The 6,253-nt window shown below is 40.0% G+C and overlaps 1 pseudogene; it reads right to left on the reverse strand.

The window, feature by feature from the left end:
* Positions 1 to 5,157: 5,157 nt before the first annotated feature.
* LOC126949436 (uncharacterized) lies at positions 5,158 to 5,256 on the reverse strand (annotated as a pseudogene).
* Between the last annotated feature and the right edge of the window lie 997 nt (positions 5,257 to 6,253).

A 6,253-nucleotide genomic window follows, 5' to 3' on the forward strand; every position in this document is an offset into this window, starting at 1 on the left:
GTTTCTGGAAGAATGCGCTTAATAAATATATCTTGAATGAATAGAACGTAATATATTATGTTTTAGCAAGATTGTAAGTGCCTTCCTTGAGATGAGGGCCCATGGATCTCTCATATTGATATCCACAGAATCTAACACAGTGCCTGAGTTGCAATAAAACATTGAATTCAGGGGGGTCTAATCCAAGATGGCCGAGTAGGAACAGCTCTGGTCTGCAGCTCCCAGCGTGATCGACGCAGATGACAGGTGATTTCTGCATTTCCAACTGAGGTACCTGGTTCATCTCATTGGGACTGGTTGGACAGTGGGTGCAGCCCACGGAGGGTGAGCTAAAGCAGGGTGGGGAGTTGCCTCCCCCCGGGAAGTGCAAGGGGTCAGAGGATTTCCCTTTCCTAGCTGAGGGAAGCCGTGACAGACTGTACCTGGAAAAATGGGGCACCTATGCCCAAATACTGCACTTTTCCAACTGTCTTAGCAAATGGCACACCAGGAGATTATATCTTGTGCCTGGCTCGGCAGGTCCCACACCCATGGAACCTTGCTCACTGCTAGCGCAGCAGTCTGAGATCGACCTGTGAAGCAGCAGCCTGGCAGGTGGAGGGATGGCCACCATTGCTGAGGCTTGAGTAGGTAAACAAAGCGGCCGGGGAAGATTGGACTCACTGCATCTCACCAAGGCCTGCTGCCTCTGTGAACTCCACCTCTAGGGGCATGGCATAGCTGAATAAAAGGCAGCAGAAACTTCTGCAGACTTAAATGTCCCTGTCTGACAGCTCTGAAGACAGCAGCGGTTCTCCCAGCATTACGTTTGAGCTCTGAGAAAGGACAGACTGCCTCCTCAAGTGGGTCCCTGACCCCCGTGTAGCATAACTGGGAGACACCTCCCAGCAGGGGCTGACTGACACCTCATACAGGTGGGTGCCCCTCTGGGATGAAGCTTCCAAAGGAAGGATCATGCAGCAATATTTGCTGTTCTGCAATATTTACTGTTCTGCAGGCTCCACTGGTGATACCCAGGCAAACAGGGTCTGGAGTGGACCTCTAGCAAACTCCAACAGAAACCCTACAAGTCAGAAGAGAGTGGGGACCAATATTCAACATTCTTAAAGAACTTTCAACCCAGAATTTCATATCCAGCCAAACTAAGCTTCATAAGTGAAGGAGAAATAAAATCCTTTACAGACAAGCAAATGCTGAGAGATTTTGTCACCACCAGGCCCACCTCACAAGAACTCCTGAAGGAAGCAATAAACATGGAAAGGAACAACCAGTACCAGCCATGGCAAAAACATGCCAAATTGTAAAGACCATCGATGCTAGGAAGAAACTGCATCAACTAACAGAGAAAATAACCAGCTAGCATCATAATGACAGGATCATTCACACATAACAATATTAACCTTAAATGTAAATGGACTAAATGGTCCAATTAAAAGACACAGACTGGCAAATTGGATAAAGAGTCAAGACCCATCAGTGTGCTGTATTCAGGAAACCCATCTCACATGCAGAGACACACATAGGCTCAAAATAAAGAGATGGAGGAAGATCTACCAAGCAAATGGAAAGAGGAAAAAAAAAAAAAAAAAAAAAAGCAAGGGGTGCAATCCTAGTCTCTGATAAAACAGAGATCAAAACCAACAAAGATCAAAAGAGACAAAGAAGGCCATTATGTAATGGTAGAGGGATCAATTCAACAAGAAGAGCTAACTATCCTAAATATATATGCACCCAATACCGGAGCACCCAGGTTCATAAAGCAAATCCTTAGAGACCTACAAAGAGACTTAGACTCCCATACAATAATAATGGGAGACCTCAACACCCCACTGTCAATATTAGACAGATCAATGAGACAGAAGGTTAACAACGATATCCAGCACTTGAACTCAGCTCTGCACCAAGTGGACCTAATAGACATCTACAGAACTCTCCACTCCAAATCAAACGAGTATAAATTCTTCTCAGCACCACATCGCACTTATTCCAAAATTGCCCACGTAGTTGGAAGCACTCCTCAGCAAATGTAAAAGAATAGAAATCACAACAAACTATCTTTCAGACCACAGTGCAGTCAAATTAGAACTCAGCATTAAGAAATTCACTCAAAACCACACAACTACATGGAAACTGAACAACCTGCTCCTGAATGACTACTGGGTAAATAACAAAATGAAGGCAGAAATAAAAATGTTTTTTGAAAACAATGAGAACAAAGATACAACATACCAGAATCTCTGGGACACATTAAAAGCAGTGTGTAGAGGGAAATTTATAGCACTAAATGCCCACAAGAGAAAGCAGGAAAGACCGAAAATTGACACCCTAACATCACAATTAAAAGAACTAGAGAAGCAAGAGCAAACACATTCAAAAGCTAGCAGAAGGCGGCTGGGCGTGGTGGCTCATACCTGTAATCCCTGCACTTTGAGAAGCCAAGGTGGGCGGATCATGAGGTCAGCAAATTGAGACCATCCAGGCTAACATGGTGAAACCCCATCTCTACAAAAAATACAAAAAATTAACGGAGCGTGTTGGCGGGTGCCTGTAGTCCCAGTTACTTGGGAGGCTGAGGCAGGAGAATGGCGTGAACCCAGGAGGTGGAGCTTGCAGTGAGCTGAGATTGCACCACTGCACTCCAGCCTGGGCAACAGAGTGAGACTCCATCTCAAAAACAAAAACAAAAACAAAAACAGAACAAAACAAAAACTAGCAGATGGCAAGAAATAACTAAGATCAGAGCAGAACTGAAGGATATGTGGACACAAAAAACCCTTCAAAAAAACAATGAATTCAGGAGCTGGTTTTTTGAAAAGATGAACAAAATTAATAGACTGCTAGCAAGACTAATAAGAAAAGAGAGAAGAATGAAATAGATGCAATAAAAAATGATAAAGGGGATATCACCACCAATCCCACAGAAACACAAATTGCCATCAGAGAATACTACGAACACCTCTATGCAAATAAACTAGAAAATCTAGAAGAAATGGATAAATTCCTGGAGACATACACCCTCCCAAGACTAAACCAGGAAGAAGTTGAATCTCTGAATAGACCAATAACAGGCTTTGAAATTGAGGCAATACTTATTAGCTTAGCAACCAAAAAAGTCCAGAACCAGATGGATTCAGAGCCGAATTCTACCAGAGGTACAAAGAGGAGCTGGTACCATTTCTTCTGAAATGATTCCAATGAATAGAAAAAGAGGGAATCCTCCCTAACTCATTTTATGAGGCCAGCATCATCCTGATACCAAAGCCTGGCAGAGACACAGCAAAAAAAGAGAATTTTAGACCAACATGGGACAATGTGCACATGTGACATGTCCTTCACTCTTCACGAGTCTCTTTCATTAGCATCATAGGCTTGATGGGAGGAACGTCTTAGAGAGAAAGAAGTAAAGCTGAGGCAGCTGAAGCAGTAGAATGAGCACTGACTTAGAAACAGAATTGTTCATTGACACACTGAGAGAAAGAGCTAGCGCAGAAAACAGCTTAAGATGGTATAGCAGCGTGGAAATGACTTGGGCTCTGGTGACAAAGATCTAGGTTCCCCTTCCAGATGATTAGCTGTGAGTGAGCTATTATTGTTTAAGTTTCAGCTTTGGAATATTTAAAATAGGAATAATATCCATGTCAGAGTATCAATGCAACATGTAAATGAGCTATGGCATGTAGAGATTTAAATACAGTGCTTGATATATAATAGGTATTTTGTAAAAAAGTTACCTTTTAAATAGTAATAGTATTATATTTAATCATAATAGTCAAAACATTATCTTAAATTATTTTAACCAATAAAACTCCCAATGGTCAAGTTAAAATTGTACTCCTCAATAAATGGTGTAATTGTTAATCATTTTTTTTAAATGTCACATTCAGTTTAAATCCTCTCTATTCTCAAAGACAAATACACTCTTGGCTCAGGGTATGCCTCTGTGTCAGTCAGGGTTTTTCCCACTTTCTTCTCCAAGGTTCTGTAAGAAGGCTCTTTTTGCAGATGTTCCCTGTAGCCTGAACTTGGGTGGCTACGGACAATACCGAGTGCCATACCTTGTGCCAACCATGCACCTTTTCTCTTAAAGGAGAAGGAACTTCTGAAAGTGGGGGGCTTGACCGTCGTTTGTATACTGTATTATTCTACTAATTTTTTATCAGTATCATTACACTTTCTATCAAAGTGTATCAAACATGTACACTTTCTACATTTCTTTTACATAAAACTTTATTTTCAAATTCTTAAAAAGTTTGCAAAAAGTTACTATAATAAATGAAAGGCAGTCATGAATTGAAACAGAAGAGTTAGATTGAAAGCTATGGTTAAGTGCCATGAAGCAGAGATGTGTGTGCAGAGACAAAAATGAAACAGATATGAAGGAAGAAACAGAGCAGCCGTGAGGCTCCGGTGGCCTGGAGAGAGAGCGGGATGATTTGGTTCCAGTTCTTCAAGGGGGATTGGCTGCTCATATTGCTCTTTGTTTGTGTAATGTAGTCTTTGTCTTTGGTGGGTTCCCCAATCTAAGGAAATGTTAAACAAAGCACCTGAAAGACACTCTCTGTGTTAGGTCAGTTTCTTCAAAATAAGGAGATGTTAGGCAAGGATTCATACACAAGTAATTTATTAAAGAAGTGCTCCGGTTTAAATTGGCAAGAGTAGGAGGAAAGGAGGGGAGGGAAGGTAAGAAGCCAGGGTATCGCTTCAAGCGGGGGTGATGCCAGTCTGATTCAGCAGGGAGTTTTGGAATGTAAGTTACAAGGCACTGTTTGTCCTGACTTAAAGCAAGGGAACTGGGCTTTCATACTCCCACACCAATGAGTCATTAGCTTGTGACCGTCTTGGGAGGCATGGTGGTTGCAAATTCCAAGCATTTCCCGTTTTCTGCTTATGCTGGCAAAGATGCTCCACCAGCTCAAGGCCCTACTTCAGAGAGGTTGGCTGGAGTGGCATCCAGAACTGTGGCAGAATACATTTTTTTTTTTATGCCAGGAAGTGTGTGGTAATGCGTTACAGTTGCCATAGGAGTCACACAGCGACCATACTTTTTTATCAAAAAATCAGCAGGCAAAAAACTGCTTTCTCAAATACCTCACAACTTTCTAAATGTTTCATCTCAATTTCTATACCAAATTCCATCATGATCTTTAAATCTTTTTTTAATATTAATAAATTTTTTGAACATGTCATCCTTGTACAGGGGCCATGCTAATCTCTGTATCATTCTAATTTTAGTATATGTACTGCCAAGGTGAACACTAAATCATTCTTTGAGTAGCACTATACATTTATATCTATAGAATAAATACACTTTTTTTGCATAAACGATCTCAAATTAATTTCTGTACCTGCAGTCAAAAGAATATTGACTAAGATTGTTTCCATTGTTCCTTTTCCCTAGAAAACAGACTTGTATTTATGAAGCTGACCAGTGCTCCTTCCTTGATGTTGCTCGTAGCTAGATCTTCTGGTTGTCCATCATCTCTTCATGAGGGTTAAAGATTCAGGAAACTTTCATTTGTGGCCCTATCATAGGCAGCTTCCAAGACACTCCTGTTGAACCACATCTATGGTGACTAAATTAGATTTTTCTGGAACTGGCAGGCAATTAAATAATGTGTAGACTGGTCTTAATTGTGGACCTATCTCTCTTCATTATTAAGTCTTTTAAGAGTGTCGAAATTTGGCTAGGTTTCTACCTCTTTTAATATGTCTATTTACTGAGTTTGTTATGTTTTCCATAATAGAAACCCATGACCAAAAAAACAGCGCATATCTAATCTTTAGACTGGATAATCTTCATCACTACTCAATACATTTTTTCTTTCTTCATTAAAATATTTACTTATTAGTTCATTTCTTTTTCTCTCATATACAAATATCTTTCTTTCCTACTAAAGGTCATGAGAGAAAAATTATTTTATACGACCATTATAAACTCATGAACATGCAGGAAGTCACTGTACTAAATGGAAGAGAGTTACAAAATTAGTGATAGTTTAAGACCAAAATTTAGATTGATAGTTATGTTTAGGCTGATTTTATATTTGTTGATAACTTTTTATGTTTCATCTAATAAGAAATTTGTGGTGAGTGTTCAATAAAAAAGGGAAAGAAGGGAAGTAAATTAGGATTTTGTCTCATAAAGTTTATTGGTGTATTTAAATCTTACATTCTGAGAGAATATTTTGAAAGGCATTTGGCATTTCTTGAAACAATACATAAAGATATGAGAGTTGAAATGATAGTTCTCTCT

Source organism: Macaca thibetana, chromosome 2 (genome assembly GCF_024542745.1).
Source record: "Macaca thibetana thibetana isolate TM-01 chromosome 2, ASM2454274v1, whole genome shotgun sequence".
In the NCBI taxonomy this organism is placed as follows: Eukaryota; Metazoa; Chordata; class Mammalia; order Primates; family Cercopithecidae; genus Macaca; species Macaca thibetana.